General features: G+C 40.8%; 1 long non-coding RNA gene across 2 annotated transcripts in view; it reads right to left on the minus strand.

Annotated features, from left to right (window-relative positions):
- Positions 1-25,186, minus strand: part of LOC138923735 (uncharacterized) — a 67,581-nt gene that overhangs the window by 16,315 nt on the left and 26,080 nt on the right. For both annotated transcript variants that reach the window (XR_011437804.1, XR_011437803.1), the window contains exons 2-3: positions 9,927-10,107; positions 5,885-6,054 (exon numbers count right to left, since the gene is read on the minus strand). This is a non-coding gene — a long non-coding RNA (uncharacterized lncRNA). The remainder of the gene's footprint in view (positions 1-5,884; positions 6,055-9,926; positions 10,108-25,186) is intronic.

A 25,186-nucleotide genomic window follows, 5' to 3' on the forward strand; every position in this document is an offset into this window, starting at 1 on the left:
AACTTTTTCAAGGAAAATTGCTGTAAACGAGTACAGAGAAGTGGGGCAGTATTTGGAGGGGATTTGGAGTCGGGAGAGGTTGAGTAGAGGTTTCACCACTAAAACCAACCAAATCAAACAAAACAAAACCAAGGGTTTTGTGTTTGTTTAAGATGGGAGCTATAGCATATTTGTGTGCTAATAGGAATGATCCAGAAAGCAGAGAAATTTTCTAGAAATAGGTAGTTCGATTTGCCCCAGGTTGAAGTCTCTAAACTAGGAATGAGGAGGCTTTTAGCTGCAACATTCTGGATTCATTTAAAGGGAAAGAAGTTGAGAGAGGATCTATCGCTAGCATCACTATGATTTCTTGGTCGTGACTTTAGCTAGGCACCATTGACAAAGGCGAATGCAGGAGAGCAAAGATAAAGGAACAGAAAGTTCAAGAAACTTCAGAGAATAGGTCAAGGAAGAGATCTGAAGTAATCTGTGGGATATAAAAAACAAAGCACAGCTGACCAGAAAGGCTGATCTGGGAAATATTGTTTCTAGGTATGTAGAAGTCAAGCACAATCCTTTGGTTGCCTTTGGGTTTTATGAGTTATTTATTGTGAATTAGTATGTACGTTGTGTAAGAAAATTCAGACAATATAGAAGTACATAGGATAAAACATGAAAGTCCATACACACACTCTTTATCATATTGTACCCTCTAGGGAGAACCACTGCTAACAATTTTGTGCATACCCTTACAGATGTGTGTGTATGTATGTAGACACATACATAGATGCATGTATAATTACAAAAATAGAATTATATACTATTCATACTCTTCTGCAACTTGCTTTTTATACCTAACAATATGTCTTTTGTATTTTTCCATCTCAATAAAAAGAGCTCTACCTCCTTTATAAAAACGTATGAATAGGTAATACGCGAACATGATACACTATATGAAAGGGACAGCAGGGTATACATAGAATCTCCCTCCAATCTCCCAGCCGTCAGTTTCTCCCCAGAGGCAACCACTATTACCAGTGCCTTAAATGTCCTTCCACAGTTACACGACGAATATAAACATAGATGTGTACAGTATGTATTTATGTAAATAGTAGCATACCAAACATGTTGGTCTATATCTCACTTTTTAAATTTTAACTGTATATCTTAGAGATCATCCCATATAGAGCTGCCTCATTCTTCTAAATAACAACATTGTATTCTATTGGATCTTTGAGTAATCAAATCCTATAGGTGGATATTTCTAATTTTTCACAATTAGCTGAATGCAACCATACTGAGCAACAATTTAGAATTTATTCAACATGCCACAACTAGAACGACCCACAACTAAAAATACACAACTATGTACCGGGGGGCTTGGGGGGGAAAAAGGAAAAATAAAATATTTTTCAAAAAAGGTTAAAATAGTAAATTTAAAAAAAAAAAGCATTTAGTCAGCAAAAGGAAAGAAACCAAAATATAGAAAGACCAAATGAAGGCATTTTATTGTAAAAAATTGTGGATTAAAACTAAATCTGGGGCCTTGTTTGTGTGGTATTAAAATAAATTATTGGAAAGCAATTTGAAATTCTACATGCTAATATTCTTATCCTCAAAAGGCAATTGATTCTTTTTATTACTTTCAAAGAAGATCCAAACAATGAAGAGCCCCTCGCTGTTTGGAGTACCCAGGCCTTAACAACCTTGCTGAAGCATTTTTGGGGACCAGTCGGTGAACGTCTAATAAGTCATTTTTTCTTCATAGAAATGCCTGGTTAAGGTACTGTTCTCCCCTATTGGGCACTTGTCCTTGGCTATTGCGGTTGAGAGTATTCAGAGAGGCTGGTTTTACAGATATTTTGAGTAAAATAATGTCACTGAAGTGATTATGCCTACTAGGAAACTCCAGGGGGAAAAGGTGACATTTTTTCCATCTATTTAAAATATTTTATTTAAAATATATTATTAGTTGAATTGCTAGAAAGACAATGTCTTGTGGTGGCTGGAGTCTTAAGGTGTGAGTCCCCATGTCGATTTTATGACCACTGGGTGCATGAAGTTGCATTATTCAATTCTCTTTGCTTCAATTTCCCATTTGGAAGACGAGAAAGAATTGTGTCTGTTGCCCCTGCCTGTCCCAAAGCCATGCTGAGAGAAGAAATGAGAACCTTCACATGGCAGAAAGTTTTCCAGTAAGGTACTGTTTATGTAGTCATGTTAGTATGACTCTGGCCACTCAAGGTGGGTTTAGAGGCAAAGAGGTGTGTGTATCAGAATCGACTGGGGAGATTTTTCAAACCACTCTCTGCCTTGCACCTGCCTTCCATCACCAGCTGAGAACCATTGTGAATGAAGAAACTGTGACTGGTACCATCAGGTATAAGACATGAGTCTGGGTTCTAAACAGTGGGAGATGTGCACAGTGGTGATTAAGGTCAAGGGCTTTGGTTTCAGGGAGACCTGGGTTTGAATGTTGGCTCCACCCTCTCATTAACTACACGATCTTGAATGACCTATTTCACCTTTGAAGCCTCTGTTTCCTCCCTGTAAAGCACCTGGCTTAAAGGTTGGTGTGTGGTTGCCATGTAGTTAGTGTTCAAGAAATAGTTCTGTCATTGGTTCATTGGTAACCCAGACCTTAAACATCTACTCTGAACCTTGGATTTAAGGCAATATTTGTCATCCTACAAGGTTAGCAATTACTTCTCATAAAGGCTTAATTAATGTAGGAGTCTTACAAACGTATATGCTTAAATGTAGAATTTTAAGGCTAGAAATAGCTTTAAAACCATAAAGTTTACCCTCAATAGCCCCTCATTTTATAGACAGGGAAACTGAGGCTCAGAAATCAAGAGATTTACCAAAGTTACAGGGCTGATACATATAAGGGTCAGGACTAGAGCCATAGGTTCTGTCTTCCAGTCCAGCACTTTTCATTTCTTGTCTCTCTCAAACCACACATTTAACAAAAATAAAATATACTTGCTTTAAAAAATTAATGATGAGAATGTTATTTCCTTTTTATGGTGGGGTCGGTGACATCACATGTAACAAGAAAAATTCTGTGAGATGGCCCTCATCCAGCTAATAAAATTAATAGCACTGAAAAGTGTGGAAAACCACTCCCTATCATTGCAGAGGTGGCATCTGAAGACCCAGAGAGGAGTGAGTGACAGCTGAGGCTCCAGGACCTAGACAGAGACCCACATTGTGAAGGGAAAGATGGTGATTAAGGACAGTTTCATATTCCTCACTGAGCCCCAAATGCACTTCCCCAGACTGGTCCTGGCCCTATGCCTCCCTTGAGGACACACAAAGTTTCCAAAAGTTCCATGTTTTTTCGCACAGCTGCTTCTTCCTCACATTCTCGACTCCTACCGATGTGACCCATACAGACATTGTGTCTCCAATAAACTGACACTACAATTCCCCAGCCCTGGGTGAACACGAAGGTGCCCAGACCCACAGGGAATTCAGGAAGCAGAGTGGGGACAGTGACTAACGCCAAGAAACCTTAAATTCAAGTCAGCAGATGAAGGGTAGATCTGTGCCTCAGAAAACAGGACCAAAGGATCTGGGCTCCCTCAACAGGGCAGGGCGCCAACTTAGACTGAAGAGCTGTGCTACGGGTCTGATTCACAGGACCGAGTGGAGTGGAGGGGAAGGTCACAGAACTGGAAGCACACCCAGTCCAGTTCTGGACACCTGCCCGTCTGCCCACGAATGACCACTGTGCAATCTAAGGCCAGCGGACTGCCCCCACAACTCAGCCTGGAGTCTCTGGCTCCATGCGTGGCCTGGCCCTGCAACCACAGCTGTCTCCGCTCCAGCCCTGGCCACCATCAGGAAGGCATCTGTTACCTCCTGCTCGGCCTCCAGTTCTGTGGTCACCAGTATAACCCAACGGCCATAAATTTCAAACTCTGCTAAATGTTGCCCTACTTCTAACTCTAACTGACTGCAACTTGCCCTTTGGGAAAACAGCTTTACTCCTGAGTGCTCTCTGCTAAATGAGTGCCACCTTGTCTCTTTCCTCCACATCATCATTATAATTAATAAGCAACAATATCATCCCTGGTGGTTATGTTCTTATTAGGTGTTAACTGGCCTTAGCATCATTATCTCATTAGGCCTTTCCACCTAAATTACTTTATCAGCTTCCCTCTGAAGGGGGTCTGGTACCGTCTGGCTGAACGGAATCCCCCTGCACAAACACGAGAAAACGAAAGGATAATCACAGGCATTTATTCCTGCTCCAGAGATCCATCTTCTTGAAAAATTAATGTTATTTCTGCTGCTAGGAATACTTTACATAGCTATAAATCCTCTCATCCAAAGTGTTTAAAGCAATAACCCGAAGCTTTTTAACTTAATCTCACTCACTTTGATGAGGCACAAAATATGTTGTGGAAGAATATATTTTGAAATATTTACGACAGTTAAAACTTCCTCCCTCATCACTGCCCACATTTCTATTTGAATAAATTATCTCCAGTTCTTTCATTAAGAGGCTGGATTTCAAAATTTTTATAGAAAAGGCTGTGAACAATTTTGCTCACTTAGTCCCCAATCTTCAGTTGCTCTAGAGGCAATCTTTTCTCCAACTTCCCCTGACAATGCTTAGCTTTTCTTTCCTTTAATAGCGTTCACTTTATAATTCAACCTTTTGTAAAAGGTAGATGAAAACTATTCTACTCATAGGTGAATGGAGAACACAGACTAATACATTTCTCTAGAAACACTTTCATTCCTGAGGACTAATGATGCTTATTGCTTTCTCTACTGTCCTCACGATTTCATGTTAACGATGAACTCTCCTCGTATTTTCCTCCTTTATTTCTAGGTTATGCACATTCACCCAAGGTTGGGGACATGCCATCAGGAGTTTGAACTTGCCCTTTACAGCCATTAGTCACGTTTTGCTTCGCATCCTAAATACCTCCTCCCTTCTTTGCCTTCCCACGTCCTTAAGCATCTCCCATGTAATTCATCATTCGTTCTCACTTTCTCCTGTAATTTCCTATTTTTAAATGTCTTATTATTGCATATTTCTCAATACCCACTTATCCTTCAAACACTATTGTTCATTTCATTTTCTCACAAATTGTGTAGTCTTATTTGGTTTGCAGCATTCATTTCCCGCTTCTTGCTTACCACCCCCATCAGTCATCTCTTCCCCTCTCCTTCCTACTTTCCAAGTTCCAAGGTCTTTTTTTCTGAAGGTGCAGATCATGATTTGAAATGGTGGAGATGAACCTTAATGTCCCCATACTCTCTTTCTATTTATTTACTTAATTTTTAATATCAAATTATCATGTCAAGGGAGAAACCTAGGTTTATAATTCTCAAGCCTTCCCACAGAGGCAATCAAACTCACCAGGCCTCTTTTTTTTAACTTAAGTGGGGATAATACAGACCTCAGATGAACTATTGCACAGTTGGTTGTGTTTATCTGAGATGTATTGATCATTCTTTTTCCCCTTTGCAACTGAAGCCCAGTATCATGACCAAAAGATACATTAATGTCTTTCAAATCTGTCATATAACACTTTTCTCTTAGAGATTAAAAGTAAAACCCTCAATACAAATCCTGCTGGCATCAAACTTTCTGTTACTGCCCAGCCTCTTTTCCTAGAAGAGCATGATTTTAGTTTTTAAAATTTTTTGTTTGTGTTTTGTTTTTGAAACTTCACATGCTTCAGAGCCTTCTTTCCTTTCTGTTGATCTTCCTTTGCCCCTCCTGAAATCTCAAGATAATTAATTCTAGCAAACTCTGGAGACATTCATTCTTTCCTTTATTTTCTCTACTTTAGAATCCTTCCTCCCCACACCTTTTACCAACCTGTACCTTCCTGTTTCAAGTGTATGACATGGACAAACTCCCGTCTTTGCACAATCTCACCTTTATATTCTCTCTCTCACTTTCCCTCCATTGCTTTATTTCACTCCATAGATGCACTCTTATTTCTGTCCCAGACCGTATTTCACAGTTTGTGTAGCAACTGAAGTTCTCTCAGCCTGTCTTCCTGGTCAAGAGGGCAGCCATCTTGTTCCCACAAAGCGCTTTGAATGCTGGTGAGGGAAAGCTATCGTGATCATCAACTCTATAAATGTTAACACCAAGGCAATGGAAATAAACATACTGACCAAGAGACAGCCTCATTATACCACGCTTAAAGGAAGAATTGGGGCAGTTTCTCAAACTCTACCTCCCTATTGTACTTCTTTGGAGATCTGTGTTCATTTTTGAAGCTTGTTGATTTGTCTTTTCCATTAATGGTATATGATGCCTTACCTGGGAATAAGGTTAGTAACTTGTGACCACTGAAACCTAGCATGCATTTCCATATGATTATGACTTTACTCTCATTCTAAACTAGCCAAAGATACATGTCACTTGTGCAGTGGGAAATCCTGCTCATTGAATTATTATAAGTACATTTTTTAAAAAAGAATTGGGTTTCTCTAAGTTAATCTTTTCTTATATGATCAAAATCATCTACTCGTTTTTTCTAAAATACGACCCTTTTCCCCCTCTGTACTCTATTACAGTTCACACATTATTTCTCTTGAGGGTACAATATTGTCTAATTTTCTTCATTATTCAATGTGGATTCTGTTAAGTGAGACAGGCATTCACTGACAAGAAGGAACATTTAAATTTTGGCAAATAAGTTCATTAGTATTCAGAAAGCTTAGCACCCCTTATATTAATAAACCTTTCCATTACAGAGTAAGAAACCTTGGAAAATAGTCAAATAGCAATGGGGCTACCAAGAGAGTACATTCAACCCTGGTTCAGTGATGTCTCAGGTTATCAGTTTTCTGTCAATCATTAAAACAAGAAAGATGAAACATGCAATTATATACAAGGAGAAAGAACTCCTAATTCTTTCATCTTAGCTGAAGAAGAAGAGTTTTAACTGCTTGGAAAAATAAGATTTTTGTTTTCTCTCAAGAGAGACAGAGGAAACAAATGTAAATTGCCTTAGAGTCAGTGGCTGAAGCTATGAGACCTCAGACTATGCAAAAAAGAGGTGGAAAGACCAGTCCATCATCTATATCTTTTGTCTTCATAATGGTCAATCTCCAGATATTTGGAAATATGAGATGGTTGACAGATGTTCATTTTGCTGCTACAACTCCTCGAGCACATAAGGAAAAAAAAGGAAAGAATGTTTCCTTTACAAAAAATGTTTTGAGTCATATAGATTTACTTACCATTTCTGCTTAATGGGAATAACACTGCACTAAGATATTTGAATATTCTATCAATTATTCCAGGGTCGATTTTCCATTGATGTGAGTTGCCAGACTCTGTTTCTCTTCTAAGTCCTACCAGCCGTCTGATCTTGTGAACCTTACACAGTTTTTAGCCTATTTACAAGAGGGAAAGTAAGGACAAGGAGAAGAGATGAAGCACTAATCAACCCATTTAGTAATGCTGTACATCTGCAAGAAACTAAAGCAATAGAGAAAATTAAAGCTCTTGGCCACAGAGAGATATAGGCATTAACTGGAGGTTTCAGTACATTCCTTGACCTCAAATGGGAAGCAAAATTGAGAGTGCAGAGTAATTAATTCCAACATTTAGGCCAAATATTGAAGTCCCTAAAACTATTTCCCAGGATAAAATTCTCAAACCAAACAGTTTGTCTCAGGAATTCTGACTATGAAATTCCATTGATGAATTTTTTATAACATTTTCTGCACTTGGTGATATATATCAAATAGAGTGACTAATGATGGAGGAAACAAAGATGAGAAGTCACTCATGTAGGACTGGTTCACAATAACATAAGAATTCATAGCAATATCTTTTTGTCTGATTAGTATTTTTCCTTTCCTTTGTAAAGAGGCCACCAGCCCTAGTGAATATATGAAGCACAGTATACATGAAAGGTGTGTATTTATTGAGAAGGTTTTTTTTTTTTTTTTAAGTTTCAGACGCAGTCACCTAGATTCTCTCCACCTGGGCGGACATGGTTTGCAGGAGATGGGGTAGGCAGTGGCCATCACTGCGTGGAGGATTGTCCCTCTACAGATTTATCCCAAGAAGTAAAAGATTATCTCTTCCTAATATCTGGACATAGATCTTCTCATGGTGACCCCGGGCCTAAATGATTATCTGGATGTACATCTCAAGGCACCTCAAAATTGCTTGAGCAGAATGGGGCATTCGCCTGTAGCTGGTTACCCTCAGAGTACCACCAGCACATTCCCCTGGGATGTGGTTGATTCTCACCAAAAGGAAAGGCAGCAGATGAAAGGAAGGAGGGTTTTGTTCCCCTTCCTGTGAAAGCTTCTGGAATGCGGGAAAATGTCAGGTTTATCTCTAAACCTAGTACACACCTGGTATATAGCACATGGTATATGCTCAATAGAAATGTGATGAAAGAAAGTAGAGAGAGAAAGGCAGGGATAGAAAAAAGAATGAAGGAGGAAATAAAGCCTCTATGAGCTCTACAGGGTATTTTGTAGAATTTTCTCAACTCCAAAGGAGAGAGGCAGATTCCTCACATCCTACAAGGTTGATAAACACTCCTCCAAAAAAATAACAATCAAGTGCCTATTGCAGATCCACTTGACCTAACAGCTTAGAAACAGGCCAGTTGCCTAGCAGTCTGGGGCTTGATGTTAACATTTTTAGAGCTGGAAATGATCTTGGAGTCACCCAAGAGGTCTCCAAGTGGACTGTGATGTGACTTGCCCATAGTCACATAGCTTGTTAGTACTAGAATAAAGACTAAACCCCAGGTCTCAATGTTCCCAGGGCAGCATTTCTCACACTGCAGTTTTCCTACATAGAACAGAAGCATTAGCTGGTTCCTGAAATCTGTCCCTTCATATTTCCTGACCAAAGTCACTTAACATCTCCCTCCCCAGAAGCCCTGCTAACCCTAACCTCTTCCCATGACACCACAGGACTTTATGCAACTTGCTAGGGAAACAGTCTATGCAGGTTCACAGAGCATTTATAGAATGCAGACATAAGTCTTTGAGAAGCACGGTTACTAGGCACGATTAAATCAGTAGAAATCACTCTCTTAATTGGAATTCTGTGCTCAAGAGTATCTTTGTGGCCACTGGCTTGCTGTAGCCACTGCTCTTTACACCTAATAGAAAGCTAGAATGTAAGCTCCATGAGGGTAGGAACCATGTCTATCTTGTTCCTAAGTCTCCACAGTGTCCAGAAGGTACTTAACTATTTGTTTAATTATTGAACATGACCACCAGGTCCATATTTCGCAATTCTAAGAATGTTCCTTGATGTCCTCATCTACAAATAACCAGCAAAATCATTCCTCAGCTATTTTTGAAAATCCCAACTCCACCTGATGCCTCCATTGATATAATTAACTCAACACAGGCTCTGATCGCCCAGCCCATTGGCAGAGATCAAGCTCTATTTGACTCAATCTGCTCTGTTAACAACCATCACACCCAAGTGAATGAAGACACACTAAGAGCTAACTTCCTAGAACTGCAAGATAGACAGTATATGACTAGGTCTTCATTTTCAAGCTCTAGGGTACAGAGCAGAGAGAGGTAGGCTAATAAAGGGGTGTCTCCTTCAAACCAGATCTTTACTAGAGAACAGGCTGAGTTCTGTGTGAGAAAGAACCAAGCAGTGCACCCAATTTACATTTCCCAGTAGGAAAAACAGGAGTCCTGCAGTAAAACATCCCCATGCTCCTTTATATTCTGATTACTCCCTGCTTTCCATCCCTAAGGAATTTATCAAACCATTCCTTCCAGCCCCACACAGAATTCTCCCTAAAAGAAATGCTAGTATTATTTCCCCCTCCTTATATTTCCATGGATGTGTTAGCATACTGTGGACACTTCAGTGCCCTTAATGTTAGTCGTCCAAGCAGTTGTCCAGCTGGTCTGTCTTTAATCTGACCCTGACGGAAGCCATTACTTGAAATGAAGAAGGCAACCTAGTTAGAAACTGCAGCTGATGGTCCTCTTCTCTCAGAAGATAGGTGGCTCATCCATAACATCTTCTTGATGATGGTGTCCAGGGGCCAGGGTTCAAGAAGCTCAGTGGCAGCAGTGGAAAGCAATATAGGAAAAGGCCATGCTCCTCCAAAGGAGTGGGTTTTCCTTCTGTCTCAGCAACTGTAAAATTATAAATCAAAGATTAAAAAGTTAAGCCACTGCTCAAGTGAGGATCTTGGTAAATACACGGCTTAAACAACACCCGATGACGGATTCACTGGCATCAAAATGAAGTCTGTGGTTTTCCAGACAATGGGGCAGAGTCTACGGGAACACACAAAGAATGCCTCAGGATTCTCTGTTACTTTATTTATTTTACTGTACAAAAGAAAGATGAAAAATCATAAGTGCAATTAAATACAAATGAATCTGCATGCAGAAAGGATGTAGAATGAGTGGGCTAGGGAGGGCAATACTTGGGAAAAAGGAAAGAGAGCCCACAGAATCTCCAAACAGCTATTGCTTCTTCAGAGTGTTTCACAGGGCTGACCTCAATGGAGTTGTGATTTTGTGACCTGAGTGAGAGCTGAATAAATAATAATATTTGGGGATAAACTTGGATTTAAGATGCCATGAAAAGTTAGAAGCACAGTGACCCAAGCCTCACTCAGTTACTGGGCAACCAAAATGATTGACTGCTAGGGTCATTAACAAGATAAGACAGAATGATAAGAACCTCACCCAAAGATGGTCTCAATGAAGCATCACTAGTTTAGGGCATCTCTGCCACAAGCATCATGGGAGGTGTATTATAGCACCAGTGCCAAGATACTGGGCAAAACTGCCAAATCAATGACTGTCTTTGGCTGCCACCCGCTCCCTTGCTGTGCCCCTCCGTCCCCTTCCTCAGGCTCCAGGAACCCAGTGTGCATTTGCTAACATCCAACCACTTAAATTTCTTTAATACGACAGATACTAGTTTAAAAGTCTTCCAATTGCTAGATTTGAGTACTAAAGTATTAACAATTGGTGGCTTTAACATTCCCATGGGATGTTTATGGATGGAGCTTGTACACGGTAAACTCAATTACTGCAATAAGGGAAGAAGAGAGAGGAGGGGAGGGGTGAGCAAGGAAAGGGGAAGGGTTTCCCATGCTTCTCGTTTAATCTCACCACTGTTCCACAGCAACCACCAAACCTCCAAACAGGGGGCTTCAGCATCTTTGCCTCCACTGACAGTGAGCAGCCGCTAACCCCAGACTGAGAAAGCAGTTCTGTCCTCAGAGCACACAAAGGGGAGGATCCTTTAGAACTGACATCTGAGCCTATGGAGGAGATTCCTACAGATACCAATGATCATGTCTGTATTCCAGGTATCTCCCCTGGTCCAAATCCCTCACTTTACAAAGAAGCAAACTGAAAGGTAAGTGGTTTACCCAGTGTCACACAGGGACTAACTAAAAGGCAGCGCCAACACTGAGCCTAGGTCTCTCAAATCCCAGGCCACAGCCCTATCCAAGTTACTCCCCGTGAGGGCAACATATTGTCTTTGCTCCAGACACAGGCAGGAGGATCATGTTCTTCAAACTCTAGAGCAGTGTTTGGTAGTATCTGAGTAGCAATTTCCCCTTCCTGGACAACAATGTAGTTCAGTGGGTCTGGGAAGACACAGAAATGTCAACAGGTTCCCTGGGGGATTCTGATCTGTGAGCTGTAGGAACCACTCCTACCCTTGCTTGTTGCTCTTCTACCTCTCAGCACCATGCAGCTAGCTGGACGGCCCCCCTGAGGGGCTGCTCTGCAGACATCCTCTGGAGCCCAAAGATCAAAGGGCTCTCCACCACTGGGGCACAAGTCAGAGCCCTGAAGACAATCACCAGCCTCAAAATCTCAAAGAATGCTTAGAATGTGCCGGAAAGATCTCCTCTTAAGCCCTGTTGACTTTAATGACTTTGTGGCCAGCAATATCCCAGTGATACCCTCAAGGTTCCTGTGTATCCAACCTTCCAACACATGCTGAGCCCCTACTTTATGTAAAACTGTGCAGGGAGGCTGAGATGGACAAAGAACAGTAAGGCCTAGTTGTAAACAAGCTATTAGGAAGATCAGACATGTATACTTAAGAAGTGTATCAACATGACAGAGTGCTGTCATTCAAGATGGAACATAACAACACAGCTCAGTGTCGTACAAGCATGCCCCGTGTAAGTCAGTCATTTCCAAACCCACTGCCTGGCAGAATCTTGCAGCAGTTCCTAACCCCCAGCCTGGAGATTCTGATTCAGTGAGCATGTATTTTTAACCGACTCCCGGGTGAATCCACAGATGGGCATCTGAGATCCTTACAGTGTTTTTGAGGGCCATCTGTGAAGAATCCAAAAGAATCTAGTTTGGTTGCTATTTATACTCATGGTTTATAGCTCTTCAACATTCCTAGCCTATTCAAATGGGTCTCTAGAATCCATGCTGTTTGGTTTTGCTTCTCTTAGGGCAGTCTTGGCCTATGCTATCTTCCTATTTCTTACTTCCTACTTAGGGCCTCCTTTATCTTCCCAGCAGGAATTTGTTTTCTGAAAAAGGGTCCAGCTTCATTCCTCAGGGAAACACACAGGCAAAAGACCATGCACACCCATATATTATATGATTTCATTTCTATGAAATATCTACAATAGGCAAATCTATGGAGATAGAAAGTAGGTTAGTGGTTCCCAAGGGCTGGGGGGTAGGTTTGAGGGATGACAGCTAATGGGTGCAGGATTTCTTTTTGGGGATGATGCAAATGTTCTGGAATTAGATAGTTGTGATGATTGTACAACTTTGTGAATATATTAAAAACCACTGGATTATAAATTTTAAGAGGGTGGGTTTTATGGTATATGAATTACATTTTAACCTCTGAAAAGCCCATGTGGACACACAGGAATCACATAACACATGCAGCTGGATCACCTCGCTCCCTGGGGCCTCACAACTACTGGGTGACACCCCTGGGGCAACAGGGGCAAAATTTTGCCAGGGCAGCTGATGATAATAATAGCTACCATTTACTACGTACTTACTATGTGGCACACGCCTGTGATACACAGTAATGGTTATCTCAGATGATACAACATAACCAAAGATGTGGATACTATCATTATTATACTGTTATTGTTAACATTTTACAGATAATAAAACAAAGGCATAGCGAGGTTAAGTGACTTGACCAGGCCCATAGGTAGAAACTGGCAAAATTGATAACTAGGGAGGTGAAATTAAATAGGCACCAAAGACTCTACCTAAAACTATGTCCCTCACAAATCTGATATTCCCACCACTAGATCTTGGGAAAAAATAGAATAATAATAATAGTGATAACAATCTTAGTGATAGCTAAGATTTGTTGAATGCTTTCCATGTTCCAATTCCTTTACTAAATTCTCTACATAGATTGTCTCACATAATCTTCACAGTATATCTCAGATAATATTCTCTGTGATACACACACTATTGTCATGCCCACTTTACAGAGGTGGAAAGTGAGGCAGAGAATGCCTAAGTAATTTGCCCAAAGCCACACAGCTAGTAAGTGATGGAGCCAGGATTTTAAGACAGGCCACTGTGTCAGAGATCCAACTCAGATGCCTACAGGGGCCAGAAGGATGAAAGAGGGAAGCAGGCCCCACATGTTTCTTGAAATGCAAAACAGTATCTGCCCATCTTTTGTTTATCTAGAGAGACATGGCACAATTTTCTCTTAATACAATAAAGGCAAAACAAAACACAAAAGCAGTGATAAATGGCAAATGACGCTTTGCCTCAATGTTGGGGATACAAAAGGGAGTGGCAGAAACTGTGACAAATTGGAGAAGAGCCTGCCTCATCCAAAGGGGCAGCCACCATTCAACTCCAGCCCTCTGTTGCCTGGTGGGTACATGGTGCAGTATTTCCATATTTTCTGAGAGAAATCAGAAAGACAGATTTTCACGTAAAGTCTTTTGGTTTTTAAAAAATGGCAAAGAATTCTGCAGACTGTATTTGGCCCGTAGCAGTCCACTCTTGACCTCTGCATATAGGAAATGCCTCCTCAAGTAGTTCCATGTGGCTGGAATTTAGGATTTGGGGTACAAAAGTGGGAGAGAGAATCTGGAGTGGTGAGGAGAGGCTGCAGTAGGAAGACCCTTGATGCACACCTGAGAAAGAGAAATCCCATTTTTCAGGCCCGGGAAAGCGAGCAGCTTCGTTTTGTTTAAGAAGAGAAAGGCCTAGATCAGGAAGACATTTCTGAGAATGATGGGAAGCGTAGACTAGCTGGGAGAGAGAGCTGAGGCGGTGAGACGGCGTAGGAGGGAAACACAATTGTCAACCTCAAACCAAGGCAGTGGCAAAGGGGGCAAGAGAATGGACTTATCAACTCACAGCAAAGACTGTCTGTAATGAATGACACAAACAGAATGATCTGTTTATAGCAAAAGAGCATATACATACACTCTACTATACAGCTATAGAATCACTTGATAGAGAAAAGACCATCTTCACAAAGAGTGAGACATTAGCAAGCATGAGGAAGAGAGCTATGAGAAAATTAAGAGAGGGTTTCAGGATACAACTTGTTTGAGACTGGGTTTGGCATATAAAAAGGAAAGAAAATGTCCTTGGCTGGGGAGGACACAGCTTGAAAACTGCCTAGGAAAACAAAAAGTGAATGAGGGAAATAAAAAGAACAAATATAAAGAGGTCAGGTATTAAGAAATTAAGAAGAAATATAACATATCAGCAGGGAAAAAAATACTCAGGCAATGAAGAGCAGTGAGGGTCCCTAAAGTCCAGATTTAATGCAGAGGAGAGAAACCAGTGAAGGCATTTTAAAAAGATGTCGTAATGAAGGCACCAAGGTGATTGCTCTAACAGAGACAGAACTCAAGAATAGAGACCAGAATGGAGGTATTTATAAGGCATAGAAGGAAAAAAGGGCCAAAATATGGGAAAGGATTTTAGTGATTGATGACCAAAGGGAAAAGATGAGTTTTAGAGATGTCAGAAAGGAAAATATGACAGGATTTTGGAATATTCTCAGAGTGAAAATAAGGTCTATTCTGTAAAAAATACAAACTTCTCTCTCCACAAGTGCTTAAGAAGCAGCCCTGAGGACAGCCAAAGATAACACCAAAGCTGCATTCCGAGGGCGTGAGGGGGAGAATGCAGTTACCAGAAAGTTCCAAAGGAAAGGGAGCAAAGATTTTCATCTTTACCAAGCTTGGTTTTCATTGGTTATAACATCACCCAAACTGGAATAAAGTGTTCCACAAAACCAACTTCTTCAGAGTTGTAACCTGGTGATGGCCCAGAACATTCTAGAATAATTGCAGTAGTTGCAAAGGCAGAATGAAAAAAAGGAGGAGCCTTCACAATACACATAGTCCAGAGATAAAAAGGACCAATACCAATAACAAAAGATCCTGTTTTAAAGCATTAAGTTGTAGGTTAAGGGAGAAGAAATGCAAGTGGGGAAGAAAGAGGGACATTACAGATAGCAACAGGAAGGGACTACCATGTGTGTTTCCTGTAATACCACATCAGATAGGCAAAGTTACACCATTTTGCAGAAGAAAGTATGGAGGTTATATATAATAGTTACTTGCTAGGTAGTAAGTTTTAGCCCCAAATCTTGGTGGATTCTCAAGCTTATGCATTTTCCACTATACCACCCTGCCTATGGGCCACCTTCCACCTGGGTTACTGCAAAAGCCTTCCTAACTGGTAATATCTGTCACCCTCCCTATCCCCCATCCGGTATGTAGCCCAAGGAATAGTTCTGAAACGCAAATTTCATCATGGCACTGCCCTGCTCAAATCCTTTCAATAAATTCCTTTTGATGGTCAATGGAGTCCAGACTACTTAGCATTCCCTACAAGCCCTTCAGGATCTGGCCCTGCTCACCTCTCCAGCCTCATCTCAAGCTCCTCTCATTGCAGGTGACAATTCAATGACTCTGAATATATTTAAGTCCCTGGAATGCACTCGGATCATTCTCACCTCCAGGCCTTTGCTTTGCACGTTGTTCCCAATGCCTGGAGCACTCTCCTCCCTGACCTCCTAACCCCTCCCCTTCAGCAGTCTACGCAACAATAGTACTTCTTTCTCACAAAACTTAAAACTTAAAACACTGGGTTGGAATCCTCTGTATCAGTTTTGAAGCCCCCACACCCCCTCTACTGTGAGCTACATGAGGAAAGATCCTGTTTCTATCTTGTTCACTCTTGAATCCACAACACCTAGCACATGAGCTGGCATATCATAGGTGCTAAAAACACAGTTTTTGAAATAGATGAAGAAATTGGATGGGGTGAGGGCCATCACTGGTTACTAAGTGAAATTGTTTCAGTAGAGGCCAAACCCATAACTGACCCCAAAGCCCCTCCTCTTGGCATCTGCAATTTACTCTCTGTTGCCGAAGATTCTTTTTTTAGACATTCCAAAAAATTCACCAGCATTTTATAGAACATAAGCTTTAAGTGCTTCCCATGCTCAGAGCTGTAAATAATTCCTAGGACACGGCTCACTTCTCGCCCTAAACAAGCTTACAGTCTAGTGGAGGAGCTTTCACTTTGCCAACGTGGTACAACTCACTTTCTCTTTAAATTGTCTCAGGGCAAAGCTGACAAGGGATCCTTGACAGTCTGCTAGGTGTTTGTAATTGCCAGTTGACTCCTACAGGACTACAAGGGGCTTGAGAGCTGAGGCCGAACCTTATTCATCATAATCATCCCAGTGGTCAGCATAGTGCCTGGTATATAACAACAGGTTTAAAATAGTCACTGAATGGGTGAAAGAATAGACAAATGAATGAATGAACAAGCAAACAAGTCAAATCTTGGAATAAAGCTTTGGAATCTGGGTCAGTCTCAGCGGGAGTTCTAATCCATCACTAAAGAGATAAATGACTTGGTGACAAGGTCCCCTAGGGAAGAACCAGCCCATTAAACATGCATACAGGCCAGATTGGAGCCAGCGGAGTGTGGGGGCAAGGAAAAAAAGGGGCAGGGAGGGATTTTACTGGGTTTCCAGCACTGGCCCAGGTCCTCTCCTGTGTCCTCAGCTTTATAGGGGACACACTGTGGGCAGTCACACCCAGGCAGAGTATTGGGATGGCTTCACTTCGCCTCCTACAGCCCCAAACCTGCTCACTGAGGCAGACCATAGAGGTAGGTCAATAGATAAATAGGTAAATAGATCGATATAGTGTTCACCTCATGTTTTCACTACCTGGTCAGAAAACCCTTCAGCCACATATTATTTAAAGTGTATATTAATAATCACCAACGTGAGTAAATATCCAACTGAAGCAAAGATATTTGCTAGTTTCTATACCTTTCAAAATTAGAGCCAAAAATCTGAACAGAAACAACTATCTAAACAGCATCCTTTTCACACACACACACACACACACTCACACATGCACATTCCTGAAATTTCCCTGCTGCCAATTGATTAGTTATTTGAATAAACATTATTTCTGCCACACGCTTTAGCAACAAATAGTGCCTTGTAGTCAGTTAAAAAACCTTTATCAAAGTTAGAGTATGGTATTATTTTGACACCAGACAGTCCTTTGCTTTTGTGTAGAATCACTGTGCTGCCTGAACAGTGTACAATTTCGCTTTTGTGCAGACAATCAGCAGGTCATTAGCGTACGTCCAAATCGCCCTGGACTCAGGATGGAACCCTGGGGACCTGAAGCCGTAATAGACTGGAGGGAATATATGATGTTGCTGACAGTTACCTCTGATGGCAGTTAAAAAGGTATGATTGCAACCACATGACAGCTTAATACACCAGATCTCTGAGCTGTTCACCGGGCAAATTCTGATTAATGGTATCAATAATCATTATGAATTTTTAAGTTTTGGTGGAGCATTCCATTCCACTCCATTCTACTATTAGAGTACAAGACTAACAGGGCCCTTTATGAAATTACCATCTTTTATCATTATTTTGCTGCCTCTGCTTCTACATATTGGTAAACATGAAATAAACATAAGATATTCAGATGGGGCAGGGGGAGTCCTAGTGCACATTTAGGAGGCTCATGAAGAAATTTTGCGTAAGACAGCGAGAGTTAAATAAACTGAAACTTGGTATATGAGCCAGAATTTGCCACTTTCACACACGGACGTATGCACATGCACACACACACACACAAAGGATAAGGTCTATTTCAATATTTCCACATCTGGCAATGATGTGGGCATAGTGAAAAGATTCAGATTCCCTCCAGAAAGCCCTTAGGCTACAAGAAAAATCATCCTACATCTACTAAACCCATCTGAGATATATCTCCCATATGGCAAAGCCCTGTTTTGCTTTATTCCAACAAATTGGTCCTTGGATTCCTCTCACAGCTGTTGCTGCTGTTGTTTAAGATGGAGCGAGACCTGGCCACGAGCGAGATGCTGTGTCCAATAGTCAGGATCCCACAGCACTGGGCTGTGAGAGCACTAGTGATAACACTGTGAGAGGCAGTGAGCACCCAGGCCTTTAGGCTGACATATAATCAGTGCTCAACAAATGGGGGCAAGAAAAATTTTTTTAATTAGAACATTGTGGGAGTTTAATCTCAGGAGAAAAATGGGAGTAGGTTTCTAAGCCAGATTACCTTCAAGACAATGACAATGCTAAAATAAGCAAACAAATAAGTAACTTTTCCTCAGAATTTCTCCTTCATGATTCTCCACCAGTTTGGTTTAGCTCAAGAAACACTGGTATGTGCCCACCACTGTAGTTGCACAGGAGGCACAGAGATAAATGTGGCCCCTCCCTGGTTGTGGGTGGCTGCCCCTCTGCTGGGGAAATGAGACACCTGGGATTCTTTCAAAGCAAGCTCTTTACCCTTGCAATAGCATTTAGAAAGTTTATTGTACATATTTATATAAATAATATAATCCCATGAACCAAAAACATTTACTCTTCTTAACAGTATTTTTTTCAGCTTTCTTGAGGCATAATTGTCAAATAAACTTGTAAGATATTTAAAGTACACCTCATGATGATTTGATATATGTATACATTGTGAAAAGATTTCCCCAATCTAGTTAGTGAACACACTCATCACCTCATTTATTTATTTATTTGTGAGAATATTTAAGTTCTACTCTCTTAGTAAATTTCAACTATATAAATACAGTGTTATCAACTATAGTCATCATGTTAGATATTAGATCCTCAGACCCTGCTCATCTTCCAGCTGAAAGTCTGTACCCTTTTTCCAACCTCTCCCTATTTCCCCTACCCCCATCATGATTTTAAGTGAGTTGACTTTTTCATATTCTGCTGGCTTCCTCCTTAATTTAAGGCTTCCATAAGTAGAGGAATCATCCTATTTTGCTCTGATTCTAACAGAATTTGTGGAGAGTTTGAATATGCTAAAAATTAAATGAATAAGTAAATGTGAACTAAATTTATGCTTAATAAAAAATAAAGCCTCTTATAGCAAGCCTACAGTGGTAATTCCTACCTCATATATGAAAACATCACAGCTATCACCAAAAAAAAATGTTACCAGGGACCCCCCAGTGATGCAATAGTTCAGTGTGCATGCTCTGCTTCAGCAGCCCAGGTTTGCAGCTTCTGATCCTGGGTGTGGACCTATACACTGCTCGTCAAGCCGTGGTGAGGCAGTGTCCCACATAAAAGAACTAGAAGGACCTGCAATTAGGATATACAGCTATGTACTGGGGCTTTGGGGAGGAAAAAAAAGGAAAAGGACAAAAAAGAGGAAGATTGGCAACAGATGTTAGCTCAAAGCCAATCTTCCTCACCCCCCTAAAAAAACGTTATCAATACCAGGAGATGATTCTAATGCGCTTGGTCTATCTGGATGGTCATCCGCAGGCAGACGTCCAGATTTCCTCAAAAGTTTCTGTTGCTCAATATCATCGCTAGTCTTGTGGGGGTGGAGGGCTCAGACTTTCCTTTCTAACTTTACCAAATTTCAGAAAATTCCTCTGTAAAGTTTAAGTAAGACAAGAGGGCTTGCCTGCTCCATATTAACTCAGGACCATTTCCTAGTAACTTCGCATTTGAGGGGCTGTCCGTTCCTCCTCATCTTCTCCATCCTCCTTACTTTACTAGCCTGGTTTCCCTCTGTTTTGTTTTCTTCTGAAGTACTTTTTTCCATATTTTGAGCATTAATTTAATAGCTCCTTTTGCTTACGTTCTAAGAAAGAAAAATAGCAAAAAGAATGGAAGACAGGATTAAAATGGTGAACAAGGATGAAAAAACAAGAATTTTGAGACTCCTTCAGGCTTTTAGCTTTAGCTTCTATTTCCGTGGATGGCCAGAAATGAATGGAAATTCAAGAAAGGCTAAGAGGAAAGAAATGCTAGGAAGCGAGAGAATGTTAGAGAGATGCTAGAAAAGACACTGTTAAAGGGAGGAACCCATTCCAACTTCTTTCTTCTTCCTCTAATCTTCTCTTTCTACAACTCATCTGCAGTGGCCTTTACACTCCTGGTGGATTGAACCCTCTGAAAGTTCAGAGTAGGTGGAAGGGACAAATGGCATGAAGTAGAATTCCACTTCCAAAAAAAAAAAAAAACAAAACCAACATCCCCGGGGCCTCTAGATTCATTGCTCAAGTGTTTTCCACTGCACACCACCCACTCTCCCAGCCCAACACACACCATCAGGCCACCCCACACCTGAACTTCTGGTTGAGCCAGAAGAGCACTGAAAGCTTGGGGGCAGGGCCAGAAACCCAGCACAGCCCCAGGCAGAGGGCTCAGCCACCATCTCCACAGTGCTGGGAATGCAGTGTTCCCAAAACAACCCCTGAAAAGTTGGGTAGGAGGAGCAGCCAGGAATGTAAAAGACAACTTGGCCTGGCACTAGCGCTCACCCACCTTCCCACTGGGCTCTAGCCTTGGCCATGTCAGAGGGCGCAACAGTGTCCTGACCCTGCCTCCCAACTTCCAGTTAAACCAGAAGCTGGACATTCAGGGGAGGGGCCAGGAATGTGGCCAGCCAGGTGCAGGGACATTACTGCCACAGTTTCCATCACGGCCTACAAGCAGAATCCAGGCCACACAGGTGTGTTTGTTGGACAGAAACATTCTGAGATTCTGTTTAAAGAAAATTTTCTGTTCCAGACTTTCAACAATAATGGCTGTCATTTATGGAGCACTTACTCTGTATGGGCTAGATTCTATGTAAAAGATCATTTAATTCTAACAACCCTATTCAGTAGATGCGATAATTCTCTCTCCTTTACATACAAGGAAACTAGAGTTTAGAAGAGTAAAGCAACTTGATTCAAGCTACAGAGACAGACCCAGGATTCCAGTCCAGATAGATCTGACTCCCAAACCTATGGTTTTAACCATCAAGTGTAGAAAACCAAAATTCTACACCTTTGAGAGCATTCTTCCTGCATGGAACTTTAAGGCATTTTGACCTTGTTTTGTTAGAAGAGCAGAATTCAGTAGCCAGACAGCACATAGTTTTCCTCTATCTATCAATGTGCCTGAGGCCAGAAGTAGATGCTAGAAATCAGATAAACAAACATCAGATATAATCCACTCACAAAACAAAACTTGAGGGATTGTGAGGTTGAGAATGTGAATTCTGGGCTCAGTCTGGCTTAGAGTTGATTTGTCTCAAGGTTAAAGTATTTCCCTTGTCTTTCAGGAGCAGCCAATACATGAAAATAGGTCTACCGTGAACGTTAGTCACAGCTCTAAATAAACAGGCAACATGCTAATATGTGATGTATTCAGGAGGTCCCAGAAGTGTAAGCACTTTGCTCACCAATTTCTTAACTTTCCAAGTCACATTTTTTAGGAGAGATACTGACTGACCAACACCAAGGAGAAGCAAAACAAAGTATTGGGAAAGTTCTAGAAACTTCCTGAAGAAAACCAGATACAATAAATGAAGACAAAATCAACACTGCCTTTATGTCCATTCGCACCTTGCTCTTAAAGTAAGAGTACTCTTACAGCAGTTTCAATAATAAATGTAATTGATAATTTAACATAATTATAAAATAAACATGTTGAGACAGCTTTTCCCCTTCCACAGAGGCCTTAATAATTCTCATGATGACTTTGGGGGCATTAGGGCTATTTATAAAAGATTCTAGTCAACCCAAATTGCTATTATTACTTCTACTCTCAGCACCCATGGATTCCCAGAAGGCTCCTATTTGTATATTTGTGGTTATCCAGAGAGCTCCCCCTTCTAGTGGAGAAAGAATGACAGCAGAAAGCGATCAGTTAGCTTCCCCACTCTCTCAAGGCCTCCCAACCCCATTGTCAGGATTGCTTTTCCCCTAGTGAACTATAATCTAACAGCAGGTGTTCCCTCCCTTGCCCCTTTCTATTCCACAGGCTTCTCCAAGGAGGAAGGATGCCCTTCTGGAACAATAGTCAAATAAAAAATAGAATGAAGAAAACCAAAGACCATGCCTACCCCAACCTCTATCAAAAACTCTGAGGCCTGAGATCATATGAAATAGATCCAAGCCTACAGAGTAAGCCAGCTCCCTATGCAATATAGTTTAAAGAGAATCAAAAGATTTCACTATATATATCCCCCACTACTTTCATTTAGTTATTCAGTCAACCAATATTTAGTCAGCACCTACTGTGTAGGGGTCTCTAGAAGATGGAGATACAGTGGTCATAGGGTTGCCGATTTAGCAAATAAAACTCGTGTATTTGATCTGGCAACTCTAAATGGTCATTAAGAGATCATGCCTGCCCACAAAGAACTTACAACATAGTGCCCTATGCACTCCCTAAGAATTTTAAAATCCATTAACACCTTTGCAAAAGCTGATCTATCTGATTAGCCTCAAAGTGCACAACCTGAGGGAGTAATACACAGAAGACATAAGTTTTGAAGGGAAGAAAAGAATTAGAAAGGTCCAAGGCAAGGCAAGCTCAGTAGAATGTCACAGAGGAAGTAACAATGATTGACCCAGGACAACCCAATGGCTCCGTGGCACTTAGTTGGCTGGCAGGGGGTCACGTAAGGGATCCAAATGAAGAAATCATTGCTGAAAACTCAGCTTCTTTCACCTGCATTCCAAGTTAGTGACAAGTTAGCCAAAAATGTTGTCAAGGTTGGTAAACATTTCAATTAGACCTGAGCAGAGCATCTAGTAGGATCCCATGCCAACTATGGTTTGGGGTGGAAACCATACAAAATGTGGTGGTTTTATAGGGTTTGAACCTGAAAGCAAGTAAAATGTGGTGGTTTGAGCTATGTTTTTCTTGGAGTGTTTTAGGTACTCAGGCATAAAAATTCACAGTCAGACTTGGGAGGTCCAATCTTAAACAATAAAAAGTTTTCACACTATCCTTTCAGCAACCACAAGGAATGGGCTTCCAAGAGAAGTTGTAGACTCTTGTTTGAATATCTTTCAAAACTGGTTGATAGATGGACAAGTTAAGCCATATTTATGTGACAAAAACTGATTTTGATATTTGTAGGGAGGAAAGAAGGCTGTCCTTTTCTGGACCAATATTATCTATACATGAAGGAGAAAGCAAGGGTTTTTTATGCATGTCATTGTGTTAATCATAAAACCAGTGAATGATTAGTTCCACTGGCAGAAATTTCTGGTTCAGCCTCCTGTGAGCAACTCCATAGCCGGAATCTGGAGTGCGAATGGGAGGCGTAAAATATTTGTTTTGTTTTATATGTCAGTTATTAAAGCCACTTTAAATCCTTCATGGGAAGATATGGGGTGTAAATAAATAGGAAGTACCACAAAAGAAGTGGCAGAAATGGAAAGATCCATTTGCATAGCAAACCTTACCGTTTCCCTTATTAGTTATTTACCATTTCCTAATCTTAGGATCCCATACCTCAGCCCATCTTATGCCCTACACAAAATACAACTTCCTGTTTCTCCACTCCTTCCCTTCCTTAACCTCCTTTCTCTGAGCAGGTAACTGAAATGCCTCACGGGAACGTGGAAGTGTGGAGTTACGGCTGTATTGGGTTTTGAGTAGGGCTGACTATAATGGCATAGGAGTTTCATGCCCAGGTGCAAGAAAATAGACTGCATTAATTTTTCCAAGCTTTTCTTGCAGCTTCTGTGAGGCCCATTCTCTAGACCTGCAACCAAACAAAAATATTTACTTGGTTCTTTCGTTTGAGGAAGCTTAATATTCCTTCATCATCAGTGGAAATTCTATTGTTCTCACAATGGAGTGAAATTTCTCTTGTCTTTTTAAATTTTGTATTGCTTCATTTTATCTTTTGAGGTGGCTAGAGGAGAGATTATAAACATCAATTATGGTTTACATGAGCAGTACAGCAGGAATCATCATTATTATCACTTAACTCATATAGTTATTAAGTTATTCCAGGAAAATCTAGTTAATTTGGACCTTGTGCTTTTGAAATATTTGATAATTCCAAGATGGGGAATTGGCTTAACTTCTCCTTTGGTGGAAGAAAGAGAGTTTACAAATCTAATTAAATAAGCTTTGCAGGGGGTGATTAATCTTAGGAAAACAAACTGCTTTCAAACACTCCAGTAACAACTGTTTCTGACAATTAATAAAGTGATTACAAAGAATCCTGGCCTGCTCATTAAAGCAGACTCAGTTATGAGGTCTTGGCCACAGAATATTGGTCCCTGGCTTGTATAAATATTTTCTATACAGTAGATTCCAATATTCTATAATTCTGACATATCATAGTTTATACTGGTCTTCCCTCAAATTAGTCTGCCATAGTGAGGGATTCCCTGTATTTCTGTTCAAGAGTTCTGTGAAGCCAAGATGCCAGTGAAACAAGCCTAAATGTTCTTTTGAAGATATTATGATCCTTCCAATCTCTATTAATAACTTTTATATATACATATGTCCTTTAAACCAATGGAATAATCAGATTCATTGGGAGCCCACTTGGCCAGGACACTGTGATAATCGAAATCTAATGATTAACACTCATATAGATAATGCAAATCACTATGCAAGGAATATGCATAAGCAGTATGCTGAATAGTGTGTTCAAATGTCTAAGGACTGGAGAGGTAACCCTACTCGTCCATGACTTCTTCATTAAAATGGGAAACTCACTGAAGATATTTTGTCCTGAAAATATCAACAATTCATTACAGAGCCCACCATTAAAACCCTTCATAAAGTTACTTATGGGAATAATGGTTAGGTTCCTTTGAGCACTCTCCTTAAGGATTACTAAGTAGAAAAAACTAAACGTAGAAGAATCCATCCAATTACAACTTATTTATAAATGCAAGC

Source organism: Equus caballus, chromosome 4, assembly GCF_041296265.1.
Source record: "Equus caballus isolate H_3958 breed thoroughbred chromosome 4, TB-T2T, whole genome shotgun sequence".
NCBI classification, from domain to species: domain Eukaryota; kingdom Metazoa; phylum Chordata; class Mammalia; order Perissodactyla; family Equidae; genus Equus; species Equus caballus.